The following is a 13,668-nucleotide window of genomic DNA, read 5'->3' as shown; positions in this document are numbered from 1 at the left end:
CGATCCCGCAGTGTTTCGGGTGTTTTCATCTTTGTTTGATTGTCTTTTTACATTACATTTTCCCTATTTTTCAGCTTACGGCGCCACCTACTGGCCTGTCGCCGCGCCCCTTTTCACCTGGCCTCGGACTGAGCCCCTGCACAGGTGTGCCGATTTGGGTGAAGGGATCTCACTCCTTCCCGGAGTTATAGCCATTCGAGCCACCTCGGACACGCCACCTTAGCACGTTTTGAGGTCCCCTCGCCAAGGTGAATGGAAATTTCCTCTTTTTTTGGATGATTATTGACAGTCAGACTCCAGAGAAGCTTTCTGTGCTGATTTGGGTGGGACTGGGCCAAATACCTGGCGCTAGGTTGCAAAAGAAGGTTTTCGACAAAATCCAAAATACCCGAAAATTTCGTCAGAGCGACGAGCCAATCTGAGACCTGCGTCTCGTTCGGCTCGAGCCAAGGATTCCGATGACATAAGGCACGTGGCTCTGCGACCAACCGTTTGGGAGTTACGAGCGATGCCGTACTTTCCGTCAGGCCGATCGGGACGAGGCCCGGTGACGTTGTAGACAGGGGAGGCTACCACCATCCCCCAGCGTTTTTAGGTCTCCCAAAACTTACCAAAGCCGAGATGGGCATCGCCGTGTCCGGCTTCCTCCCTGCTGCGTCTTAGCAGCATCGCTTCTCGGCCTTTTGGCTAAGATCAAGTATCTTGTCGGACGGTTGAGACTGCGATCGCCTCTTGGAGGTTTCCTGACTCGAGATCGTTTCATATCTTGAGTCACACAACTTCGAGAGGTATATTGAACTCTGCTGCTTCGGGCTCCAACAAGTTTTAAGGTGAGGTCTTTTAATTATTTATTTTGTTATTTATTGTTGTATTTATTGTTGTTTTAAGTTTTTAGGCTGTTGGTGCCTCCATCATGTCGGCTGCCCGTGCCGGCGTGCGGAGGCACCACAGCGTGCGTTTTTTATTCAGGCAGGGGGAGGGGAAGCTCCTGGGAATGTCCCGTATGGACTTTTCCAGGAAGCTGATCCAAAAGACCCTAGCTTTTAAATGTGATGACCTGAATTGTTTGATGACTCTGCCCTTGAACAAAGGATTTGATGTTAGTTTTAAAACCGCTTCCCTACTTAATGACTTTTGGCAAAGGTTTGAATCAGTTAAAGCCCAGTTCTCCATGTTCACTGTTGAGAAACTTTCTGATAACACACTTAAAACTGTGATTGTCAGGATGTTCAATGAAACCGTGACTGGGGATGATATTTGTGTTTGGTTGGGTAGATTTTGCACTGTTCGAGGCCAGCCTGTCAAAGTGTTAGATGAAGATGGCATTTGGACATGCTCCTGGCGAATTCCCATTAAACAATGGGAAGACGCTGGGGGCTACCAGGGCCTGAAACATCTGCCTTCCATGATTGTGCTCGGAGAGAACAGAGGCTACATACATTATCAAGGAATGCCCAAACTCTGCAGAAAGTGTGCAAGGTTTGGTCATCTAGCTGAAGCATGCCAAGAGTTAATCTGTGGGAAGTGTAGAGAAATTGGTCACAGTTTTGATGACTGTACCAATGGCAGACGGTGCAATCTTTGTGGAGAAACAAACCATCTCTACAGAGACTGCCCTAAAAGTTTTGCCAACAAGCTAAAAATGGCCGCCCCACATGGGCAACAAACAAAGGAACAAAGGAGAGAGGAGGCGGTCCCTGAGGTTTTGGCGGGAATTTCAAATTCCCAGCCGGCCTCAGGGATTGGGCAGGAAGGAGGAAGTGGGGCGGCCACAGGGGCGGAGGCAACGGAACAGGAAGTGGTAATGGAAGGAGAGGAAAGTGAGGAAGAGTCACTGGTAACAGTTTCGGATGGGGTGGAAGAATCCACCGGGAGTGAGACACAGTGTTCACTCCCTAATGCTCAGGTGCAAAAAAGACCTGCGGGGTCTCCTCTGATTGTAATGGAGGAGAAAAAATCTAGGGCAGCATATAAGCTCGATAGTTCCGACTCGGTAGATCTGGAGCGCATGTGGCCCCTAGAGTCCCCAAATGAGGTTTCCTTTTTGCACATTAAGCTAACAGCATCATCGCCAAAGGAGCCACAAGAGGTTCCCTCTGTGGCCTCTGAAGCGACAGGCATTTGCCCTCCTGACCTCAGCTCATCTGGGGAAAAGGAAAGACAAATGCTACAAGATGTAACATGATTTTAATCATATTTTTGTAGTCTTTTTGTTGTCTTCTGTTTTAAATGCCTCATACCTTTTTAACCCTACTGCTCATGGCCCTCACCATCTCTACTATCAATGTCAGAAGTGTGAGGTCCACCATTAGAGCACAGAGTATTTTGTCCCTTTTAAAATCTTTTAAGTCAGATTTGTTTTTATTACAAGAGTGTTCTCTGCCCTTTTTAACTAGGTACACAAAAATGGAAGAGCTATGGTCCGCAGGAGCCTCCATATGGAGCGGATCAAATTTTAACAAAAACGACGGAGTTGCGGTTTTAATTAATAATCCTAACATCCTGGTGAAGGGCAGCACTGTGGTGAGGCAAGGCCGGGCACTTTTAGTAAATCTGACCTTTTTAGACAGGGATTTTAATGTTCTTAATGTATATGGTTTTACGGAAAAGAACGAAAGATATGAGCTTTTAGAAGACTTGCAACCCCACATGCTAGGTAGGGCTCCCCTAATGGTAGCAGGGGATTTTAATTGTGTTTTATCTAAAACAGACAGGAAACGGGTAGGGGAGGATTTCAGAGTGGACAAAACGTCGGTTTTATTGCAGGGTTTAGTCAGAGATTTTAATTTAGTCGACTGTTTTAAAATTTTGCATCAAAGAGAGGAGGGCTTCACCTGGTTCAGTGGTGATGGTACCAAAGCCTCTCGAATCGACTACGTGTTTACAAGGGACTGCCCGCCAACCGATGCTACATTAACCCCCCTTTTTTTCTCTGATCACCTGATGCTGTCTTGCACCCTTTCACTGCCCATGGGTGTGACGGTAGGGGGAGGGCTGTGGAAGCTGAACTGTTCCCTGTTGGAAGACAAGAATGTAATTTTAGAATATAGGGAACAGTTCAGCCAATGGCAGACCCTCCAAGACTTTTATGATACACGTGCACAGTGGTGGGAGATGGTAAAGGACCGGACGAGACAGTTTTTTAGAAAGATAGGGAAAGAAAAGAAGAGTAGGGAAAAGAAATGCATGTTGGGGTTGCAAAAAAGACTACAAAGGTATTTTAATCTTTTAAATAATGGTTTTGATTTTAACAATGAAATCCAGGATGTAAAAAAGGAAATGTCAGTTTTAGCCAATATAGAAAGTAAAGGGGTCCTTTTAAGAAGCAAAGAGAGAGAAATTGAAGAAGGGGAAAAGTGTACCAGATATTTTTTTAAGAAAATAATAACAAGGGGTGGGGGGTTAACCAGGGTTAAAACAGGGGATAGGGAGGTTAACACAACAAAAGAGATTTTAGAGGATGTGGAAAAATTTTATGGGGCTTTATATAGTTTTAAAAAGGTACACTCAGACACGGTAAAAGAAGTTTTAAATTTTGTTGAGAAAAGGGTCGACTGTCAAAATGAGATTTTAGCCCAAGATTTGAACATTTTAGAAACCCAAAAAGCTCTTGGAGGTTTTAAAAGGGGGAAGTCCCCAGGAGTGGATGGACTTCCCCTGGAGTTTTATCTAACATTTTGGGACATTTTAGGACAAGAGCTTTTGACAGTTTTTAAAGAGTTTGAGACCCTCGACAGACTTCCAGACAGTTTTAGAATAGGGATAGTTTCTTTACTTCACAAAAAAGGTGACCGGACTGACTTAAAAAACTGGAGACCCATAACACTTTTAAATTTCGATTATAAACTTTTTAGCAAAGTTTTAGCAACACGCATGTCAACTGTTTTAGAGGACGTGATTCACCCAGATCAAGCTTGTTCTGTGCCCGGAAGAAAGATAACAGACAACCTAGTGCTGATTAGAGACGCCATCTGTTACGCGAGAGACAGAAATATTCGGCTAGTAGTCCTAAATTTAGATTTTGAAAAAGCATTTGATCGAGTCTCGCACCAGTACCTCTTCCAGGTTCTGGAGAAAATGGGGTTTCCAAAGAGGTTTATAGCCTGGGTGGGACTGCTGTACAAGGGAATAGTCAGCAAAATTCTAATAAATGGGCATCTTTCCAAAGCTGTGAACATACACAGTGGTGTCCGTCAGGGATGTCCTTTATCTCCTCTTCTGTATGTGGCTTGCATCGAGCCACTGGCACAGATCTTGAGAAGGGACAAATGGATCAAAGGACTGGACGTTCCTGGGACGGGGGGACTGACGGCAACCTGTGTTTTATATATGGACGACGTAACTCTTTTAGCCACAGACGTTTTATCAATACGAAGAGCACTGGACTTGACTGACTGGTACGGTCGGGCCTCGGGCGCCAAACTCAATAGAAACAAGTCCGAGGCCCAGCTCTTCGGGCCGTGGGGAGACGTGGACACAGGAGGACTTGATTTGGTTTTTAAAGACAACGATTTTAAGATTTTAGGCGTTAAATTTGATAAAGACGGGGGTGGACGGGAAAACTGGACTGACTTGTTAGGGAAAGTTAGGAAAAGACTGGGGTTTTGGGGACTAAGACAGATGACGATGGAAGGCAAGGTTTTAATTTTTAAATCTGTGATTTTACCTCTGATTTTACTTGTCTGTTCTGTTTTTAGCCCCCCTCGGTGGTTCCTGGGGAAACTGGAGAGGGCGGTGTTTTACTTCCTGTGGGGGTCCAAGTGGGAGCGCCTGAAGAGGGAGACCATCAAGAAAAGGCCGGAGAACGGTGGAAAAGGCCTCCCAGACCCCCACCTGTTTTTAGGCAGCCGCTTCACCGCCCTGCACATTAGTTATGCCACGACCCCATCCAAAGAAAACAAGACGGCTGCAATGGCGCGATTTTGGATGGGGTCTTACCTACGAACACTGAAAATTTTACCAGTGGACTTGAAAACCCCAGTGTCTTTTAACTTGCCCAAAGAGTACAGTTTTATTAAAAAGTTTTTAAAGAAATACCTTTTAGAGAGTGAAGATGTCACCATTTTAACTCAACACAAGTCTCTCATCTCTGTTGTGCAGGACCGGGAACCGGTGAGTCCAGTTCCGGGCCTCACACCAAGTGAGGCCAAACAGGTTTGGCGGAACGCGGCTCACCCCGCTCTCCAGAACAGGCACAAGGACTTATCGTGGATGGTGGCTCATGAGATCCTCCCGGTCAGGGCGGTTATGCACTCCAGAGGCATGGCCAAAAACCCCATCTGCCCGCGGTCCGGCTGCAATTCCCCGGAGACCGTCCACCACCTGCTCTGGGAGTGCAGCACTGCGCGGGACCTGTGGGCCAAGACCGGCCCCCTGTATTTCCCGTGCCTACCAGCGGGTGGGGCCCAGTTCGGGTACCAGCTCGCCATCCTTGGGGTGGGCCGGGGCTTGAAGGACTTGACGGCACAGAAATTTACCTCGCTCTGGCTCACCCTCAACGTCATCAAGGATGCCATCTGGGCCACCAGAAACCTGCTGGTGGGGAAGCGCGTTACGGTAACCCTCCATGCATGCGAGCTAAAGGTAACATCAATGCTGCAGGGGTACCGGACGACGATATTCGGACGGGGGGGCCGGGGTCGCACGGAGAGGGTCCCGGCAGGCACCGACCCTGGCCGCCCGTAGATGCACCCTCACCACTCTGGCTACGGGAACAGCGGGCCAGCGGGCCGGAGGAGAGGGGATCTCCGCTGAGTCCATAAAGTAGCATCTCATGTCCCTGTTCTGGAGAGTGGGGTGATGACCCACTTGATAAGGACTCACCCCCGGTCTTGCACAACAGATGATTTTTAATTGGTGTTTTTTATTGTTTTATCATGAAATAGGTTTTATTAACATATATATATATATATATATATATATATATATATGTATATATACGAGGCTTGTTTGCTTTTTTTAAAATTTGTATTTTACTTTTGGAACTGACCGTACCTTTTAAACACACCTCAATAATGGACTTTTAAAAACAAGCAAAACACTGTGGTTTTAATCAATGCTTTTTAATAATGATTGTTTCTTTCATTTTACCATGTGTATTTATTATATATTATATTGCTTGTTTTAATGTGTGATTAAAAAGAAAATGGTGTGTGAAAACGAAAAAAATGCAAATGAAAAAAATGTAAAAGGTGACAATAAAACTTTTTCGAAAAAAAAAAAATCTGTTCTTATCAGTTTAATATCTGATACGTCCCCCATCCGGGGACTACATATTAAATGGATTTTTAGATCACGGAGCTGGAGCCGGGGCTTGCTCCGTCCACTCCATGCATCGGCCTGGTATTGCAGTGTCTCCAGGAACGGTGTGCTTTCCCTTTTTGGGGATTGCCATTTATTGTGTCGAATAGCAGAACAAGGAATGAGAGCTGCCATTGCAGATGCTGTGGTTTATTGCAAACTTTTTTCCTGATGTGTCCTCCTGGGGTCTTGGACTCTTCCACTAACGATGCACCCACCTGAGGTCTTGAAGTCTTTCACAGACGAGGTGGTGCATCGAATCAGGTGTGTTTGTTTAAAGAGAGTCATCTAAAACTGGCGTTGGGAAGCACCGGCCCATGAGCTTGGCAGTTTCCAGGCCAGTAACGGAAGGCACCCGTCCTTCCTTTCCTGGAGCGGGGGCGGAGGGCTAACCGTTGGTGAGGATGGTAGAGATGCAAATCAGACCTCTGGCTGACCGCCTGGGCCTTCATACTTACCTGGCAGGGGAGACACCATGATCAAGAAGGCGGTTCACCCAGGGCGAGGCTTGTCCATTGCACTCCGGCCATGCTGACCCCTGCGAATTCCCCAAATGCGGGAATCTCGACTGCATAATTTATGGTAGTGGGGGACTGCGTTCGCGCTCTCCCCTGAAATTGTTGGTGAAACAAAGCAGAAGAGGTTTTTACAGTTTTTTATTTATTTCCATTTCAGAATGGGGAGTTCTGTCACATGCGAGATACGTGTTGTGCGCCTGTGAAACAAAGTCACTTACGCTCTTGAAAAATCAGACCCTGGTGGGTAGTTTAGTTCGAACATAGCGCAGACCTTACTTTGAAAGTAGATTGGACTGACTGCAGCCTAGCTGTATCTGTCTCCATGTTGTTTGTTTGTCCTTTTTTTCGATTCGTATTAATTTTGTTGTCGCTTACAGCGCCACCTAGTGGCCTGTCGCCGCGCCCTTTTTCACCTGGCCTCGGACTGAGCCCCTGCACAGGTGTGCCGATTTGGGTGAAGGGATCTCACTCCTTCCCGGAGTTATAGCCATTCGAGCCACCTCGGACACGCCACCTTAGCACGTTTTGAGGTCCCCTCGCCAAGGTGAATGGAAATTTCCTCTTTTTTTGGATGATTATTGACAGTCAGACTCCAGAGAAGCTTTCTGTGCTGATTTGGGTGGGACTGGGCCAAATACCTGGCGCTAGGTTGCAAAAGAAGGTTTTCGACAAAATCCAAAATACCCGAAAATTTCGTCAGAGCGACGAGCCAATCTGAGACCTGCGTCTCGTTCGGCTCGAGCCAAGGATTCCGATGACATAAGGCACGTGGCTCTGCGACCAACCGTTTGGGAGTTACGAGCCATGCCGTACTTTCCGTCGCTGCAGTTCCACCGTCAGGCCGATCGGGACAAGGCCCGGTGACGTTGCAGACAGGGGAGGGTACTACGATCCCGCAGTGTTTCGGGTGTTTTCATCTTTGTTTGATTGTCTTTTTACATTACATTTTCCCTATTTTTCAGCTTACGGCGCCACCTACTGGCCTGTCGCCGCGCCCCTTTTCACCTGGCCTCGGACTGAGCCCCTGCACAGGTGTGCCGATTTGGGTGAAGGGATCTCACTCCTTCCCGGAGTTATAGCCATTCGAGCCACCTCGGACACGCCACCTTAGCACGTTTTGAGGTCCCCTCGCCAAGGTGAATGGAAATTTCCTCTTTTTTTGGATGATTATTGACAGTCAGACTCCAGAGAAGCTTTCTGTGCTGATTTGGGTGGGACTGGGCCAAATACCTGGCGCTAGGTTGCAAAAGAAGGTTTTCGACAAAATCCAAAATACCCGAAAATTTCGTCAGAGCGACGAGCCAATCTGAGACCTGCGTCTCGTTCGGCTCGAGCCAAGGATTCCGATGACATAAGGCACGTGGCTCTGCGACCAACCGTTTGGGAGTTACGAGCGATGCCGTACTTTCCGTCAGGCCGATCGGGACGAGGCCCGGTGACGTTGTAGACAGGGGAGGCTACCACCATCCCCCAGCGTTTTTAGGTCTCCCAAAACTTACCAAAGCCGAGATGGGCATCGCCGTGTCCGGCTTCCTCCCTGCTGCGTCTTAGCAGCATCGCTTCTCGGCCTTTTGGCTAAGATCAAGTGTAGTATCTGTTCTTATCAGTTTAATATCTGATACGTCCCCCATCCGGGGACTACATATTAAATGGATTTTTAGATCACGGAGCTGGAGCCGGGGCTTGCTCCATCCACTCCATGCATCGGCCTGGTATTGCAGTGTCTCCAGGAACGGTGTGCTTTCCCTTTTTGGGGATTGCCATTTATTGTGTCGAATAGCAGAACAAGGAATGAGAGCTGCCATTGCAGATGCTGTGGTTTATTGCAAACTTTTTTCCTGATGTGTCCTCCTGGGGTCTTGGACTCTTCCACTAACGATGCACCCACCTGAGGTCTTGAAGTCTTTCACAGACGAGGTGGTGCATCGAATCAGGTGTGTTTGTTTAAAGAGAGTCATCTAAAACTGGCGTTGGGAAGCACCGGCCCATGAGCTTGGCAGTTTCCAGGCCAGTAACGGAAGGCACCCGTCCTTCCTTTCCTGGAGCGGGGGCGGAGGGCTAACCGTTGGTGAGGATGGTAGAGATGCAAATCAGACCTCTGGCTGACCGCCTGGGCCTTCATACTTACCTGGCAGGGGAGACACCATGATCAAGAAGGCGGTTCACCCAGGGCGAGGCTTGTCCATTGCACTCCGGCCATGCTGACCCCTGCGAATTCCCCAAATGCGGGAATCTCGACTGCATAATTTATGGTAGTGGGGGACTGCGTTCGCGCTCTCCCCTGAAATTGTTGGTGAAACAAAGCAGAAGAGGTTTTTACAGTTTTTTATTTATTTCCATTTCAGAATGGGGAGTTCTGTCACATGCGAGATACGTGTTGTGCGCCTGTGAAACAAAGTCACTTACGCTCTTGAAAAATCAGACCCTGGTGGGTAGTTTAGTTCGAACATAGCGCAGACCTTACTTTGAAAGTAGATTGGACTGACTGCAGCCTAGCTGTATCTGTCTCCATGTTGTTTGTTTGTCCTTTTTTTCGATTCGTATTAATTTTGTTGTCGCTTACAGCGCCACCTAGTGGCCTGTCGCCGCGCCCTTTTTCACCTGGCCTCGGACTGAGCCCCTGCACAGGTGTGCCGATTTGGGTGAAGGGATCTCACTCCTTCCCGGAGTTATAGCCATTCGAGCCACCTCGGACACGCCACCTTGGCACGTTTTGAGGTCCCCTCGCCAAGGTGAATGGAAATTTCCTCTTTTTTTGGATGATTATTGACAGTCAGACTCCAGAGAAGCTTTCTGTGCTAATTTGGGTGGGACTGGGCCAAATACCTGGCGCTAGGTTGCAAAAGAAGGTTTTCGACAAAATCCAAAATACCCGAAAATTTCGTCAGAGCGACGAGCCAATCTGAGACCTGCGTCTCGTTCGGCTCGAGCCAAGGATTCCGATGACATAAGGCACGTGGCTCTGCGACCAACCGTTTGGGAGTTACGAGCCATGCCGTACTTTCCGTCGCTGCAGTTCCACCGTCAGGCCGATCGGGACAAGGCCCGGTGACGTTGCAGACAGGGGAGGGTACTACGATCCCGCAGTGTTTCGGGTGTTTTCATCTTTGTTTGATTGTCTTTTTACATTACATTTTCCCTATTTTTCAGCTTACGGCGCCACCTACTGGCCTGTCGCCACGCCCCTTTTCACCTGGCCTCGGACTGAGCCCCTGCACAGGTGTGCCGATTTGGGTGAAGGGATCTCACTCCTTCCCGGAGTTATAGCCATTCGAGCCACCTCGGACACGCCACCTTAGCACGTTTTGAGGTCCCCTCGCCAAGGTGAATGGAAATTTCCTCTTTTTTTGGATGATTATTGACAGTCAGACTCCAGAGAAGCTTTCTGTGCTGATTTGGGTGGGACTGGGCCAAATACCTGGCGCTAGGTTGCAAAAGAAGGTTTTCGACAAAATCCAAAATACCCGAAAATTTCGTCAGAGCGACGAGCCAATCTGAGACCTGCGTCTCGTTCGGCTCGAGCCAAGGATTCCGATGACATAAGGCACGTGGCTCTGCGACCAACCGTTTGGGAGTTACGAGCGATGCCGTACTTTCCGTCAGGCCGATCGGGACGAGGCCCGGTGACGTTGTAGACAGGGGAGGCTACCACCATCCCCCAGCGTTTTTAGGTCTCCCAAAACTTACCAAAGCCGAGATGGGCATCGCCGTGTCCGGCTTCCTCCCTGCTGCGTCTTAGCAGCATCGCTTCTCGGCCTTTTGGCTAAGATCAAGTGTAGTATCTGTTCTTATCAGTTTAATATCTGATACGTCCCCCATCCGGGGACTACATATTAAATGGATTTTTAGATCACGGAGCTGGAGCCGGGGCTTGCTCCATCCACTCCATGCATCGGCCTGGTATTGCAGTGTCTCCAGGAACGGTGTGCTTTCCCTTTTTGGGGATTGCCATTTATTGTGTCGAATAGCAGAACAAGGAATGAGAGCTGCCATTGCAGATGCTGTGGTTTATTGCAAACTTTTTTCCTGATGTGTCCTCCTGGGGTCTTGGACTCTTCCACTAACGATGCACCCACCTGAGGTCTTGAAGTCTTTCACAGACGAGGTGGTGCATCGAATCAGGTGTGTTTGTTTAAAGAGAGTCATCTAAAACTGGCGTTGGGAAGCACCGGCCCATGAGCTTGGCAGTTTCCAGGCCAGTAACGGAAGGCACCCGTCCTTCCTTTCCTGGAGCGGGGGCGGAGGGCTAACCGTTGGTGAGGATGGTAGAGATGCAAATCAGACCTCTGGCTGACCGCCTGGGCCTTCATACTTACCTGGCAGGGGAGACACCATGATCAAGAAGGCGGTTCACCCAGGGCGAGGCTTGTCCATTGCACTCCGGCCATGCTGACCCCTGCGAATTCCCCAAATGCGGGAATCTCGACTGCATAATTTATGGTAGTGGGGGACTGCGTTCGCGCTCTCCCCTGAAATTGTTGGTGAAACAAAGCAGAAGAGGTTTTTACAGTTTTTTATTTATTTCCATTTCAGAATGGGGAGTTCTGTCACATGCGAGATACGTGTTGTGCGCCTGTGAAACAAAGTCACTTACGCTCTTGAAAAATCAGACCCTGGTGGGTAGTTTAGTTCGAACATAGCGCAGACCTTACTTTGAAAGTAGATTGGACTGACTGCAGCCTAGCTGTATCTGTCTCCATGTTGTTTGTTTGTCCTTTTTTTCGATTCGTATTAATTTTGTTGTCGCTTACAGCGCCACCTAGTGGCCTGTCGCCGCGCCCTTTTTCACCTGGCCTCGGACTGAGCCCCTGCACAGGTGTGCCGATTTGGGTGAAGGGATCTCACTCCTTCCCGGAGTTATAGCCATTCGAGCCACCTCGGACACGCCACCTTGGCACGTTTTGAGGTCCCCTCGCCAAGGTGAATGGAAATTTCCTCTTTTTTTGGATGATTATTGACAGTCAGACTCCAGAGAAGCTTTCTGTGCTAATTTGGGTGGGACTGGGCCAAATACCTGGCGCTAGGTTGCAAAAGAAGGTTTTCGACAAAATCCAAAATACCCGAAAATTTCGTCAGAGCGACGAGCCAATCTGAGACCTGCGTCTCGTTCGGCTCGAGCCAAGGATTCCGATGACATAAGGCACGTGGCTCTGCGACCAACCGTTTGGGAGTTACGAGCCATGCCGTACTTTCCGTCGCTGCAGTTCCACCGTCAGGCCGATCGGGACAAGGCCCGGTGACGTTGCAGACAGGGGAGGGTACTACGATCCCGCAGTGTTTCGGGTGTTTTCATCTTTGTTTGATTGTCTTTTTACATTACATTTTCCCTATTTTTCAGCTTACGGCGCCACCTACTGGCCTGTCGCCACGCCCCTTTTCACCTGGCCTCGGACTGAGCCCCTGCACAGGTGTGCCGATTTGGGTGAAGGGATCTCACTCCTTCCCGGAGTTATAGCCATTCGAGCCACCTCGGACACGCCACCTTAGCACGTTTTGAGGTCCCCTCGCCAAGGTGAATGGAAATTTCCTCTTTTTTTGGATGATTATTGACAGTCAGACTCCAGAGAAGCTTTCTGTGCTGATTTGGGTGGGACTGGGCCAAATACCTGGCGCTAGGTTGCAAAAGAAGGTTTTCGACAAAATCCAAAATACCCGAAAATTTCGTCAGAGCGACGAGCCAATCTGAGACCTGCGTCTCGTTCGGCTCGAGCCAAGGATTCCGATGACATAAGGCACGTGGCTCTGCGACCAACCGTTTGGGAGTTACGAGCCATGCCGTACTTTCCGTCGCTGCAGTTCCACCGTCAGGCCGATCGGGACAAGGCCCGGTGACGTTGCAGACAGGGGAGGGTACTACGATCCCGCAGTGTTTCGGGTGTTTTCATCTTTGTTTGATTGTCTTTTTACATTACATTTTCCCTATTTTTCAGCTTACGGCGCCACCTACTGGCCTGTCGCCGCGCCCCTTTTCACCTGGCCTCGGACTGAGCCCCTGCACAGGTGTGCCGATTTGGGTGAAGGGATCTCACTCCTTCCCGGAGTTATAGCCATTCGAGCCACCTCGGACACGCCACCTTAGCACGTTTTGAGGTCCCCTCGCCAAGGTGAATGGAAATTTCCTCTTTTTTTGGATGATTATTGACAGTCAGACTCCAGAGAAGCTTTCTGTGCTGATTTGGGTGGGACTGGGCCAAATACCTGGCGCTAGGTTGCAAAAGAAGGTTTTCGACAAAATCCAAAATACCCGAAAATTTCGTCAGAGCGACGAGCCAATCTGAGACCTGCGTCTCGTTCGGCTCGAGCCAAGGATTCCGATGACATAAGGCACGTGGCTCTGCGACCAACCGTTTGGGAGTTACGAGCGATGCCGTACTTTCCGTCAGGCCGATCGGGACGAGGCCCGGTGACGTTGTAGACAGGGGAGGCTACCACCATCCCCCAGCGTTTTTAGGTCTCCCAAAACTTACCAAAGCCGAGATGGGCATCGCCGTGTCCGGCTTCCTCCCTGCTGCGTCTTAGCAGCATCGCTTCTCGGCCTTTTGGCTAAGATCAAGTGTAGTATCTGTTCTTATCAGTTTAATATCTGATACGTCCCCCATCCGGGGACTACATATTAAATGGATTTTTAGATCACGGAGCTGGAGCCGGGGCTTGCTCCATCCACTCCATGCATCGGCCTGGTATTGCAGTGTCTCCAGGAACGGTGTGCTTTCCCTTTTTGGGGATTGCCATTTATTGTGTCGAATAGCAGAACAAGGAATGAGAGCTGCCATTGCAGATGCTGTGGTTTATTGCAAACTTTTTTCCTGATGTGTCCTCCTGGGGTCTTGGACTCTTCCACTAACGATGC

The 13,668-nt window shown here is 49.0% G+C and overlaps 1 long non-coding RNA gene, 6 other non-coding genes and 1 pseudogene across 7 annotated transcripts in view; 7 read left to right on the top strand and 1 right to left on the bottom strand.

The window, feature by feature from the left end:
* LOC128011370 (uncharacterized) overlaps window positions 1-13,668 on the bottom strand; it is a 214,116-nt gene that overhangs the window by 189,382 nt on the left and 11,066 nt on the right. The window lies entirely within an intron of this gene.
* Window positions 6,200-6,376, top strand: LOC128012641 (uncharacterized; annotated as a pseudogene).
* On the top strand, window positions 6,751-6,914 carry LOC128012214 (U1 spliceosomal RNA). Its single transcript, XR_008182728.1, has one exon. It is a non-coding gene; the product is annotated as a U1 spliceosomal RNA (small nuclear RNA).
* On the top strand, window positions 8,374-8,564 carry LOC128012456 (U2 spliceosomal RNA). Its single transcript, XR_008182979.1, has one exon. It is a non-coding gene; the product is annotated as a U2 spliceosomal RNA (small nuclear RNA).
* LOC128012213 (U1 spliceosomal RNA) lies at window positions 8,939-9,102 on the top strand. The gene has a single exon (XR_008182727.1). It is a non-coding gene; the product is annotated as a U1 spliceosomal RNA (small nuclear RNA).
* Window positions 10,562-10,752, top strand: LOC128012454 (U2 spliceosomal RNA). The gene has a single exon (XR_008182977.1). It is a non-coding gene; the product is annotated as a U2 spliceosomal RNA (small nuclear RNA).
* On the top strand, window positions 11,127-11,290 carry LOC128012212 (U1 spliceosomal RNA). Its single transcript, XR_008182725.1, has one exon. It is a non-coding gene; the product is annotated as a U1 spliceosomal RNA (small nuclear RNA).
* Window positions 13,342-13,532, top strand: LOC128012453 (U2 spliceosomal RNA). The gene has a single exon (XR_008182976.1). It is a non-coding gene; the product is annotated as a U2 spliceosomal RNA (small nuclear RNA).

Source organism: Carassius gibelio, chromosome B23, assembly GCF_023724105.1.
Source record: "Carassius gibelio isolate Cgi1373 ecotype wild population from Czech Republic chromosome B23, carGib1.2-hapl.c, whole genome shotgun sequence".
NCBI classification, from domain to species: domain Eukaryota; kingdom Metazoa; phylum Chordata; class Actinopteri; order Cypriniformes; family Cyprinidae; genus Carassius; species Carassius gibelio.
The sequence above is the reverse complement of the archived record's forward strand: the minus strand, read 5'-3'. Positions and strand labels throughout refer to the sequence as shown.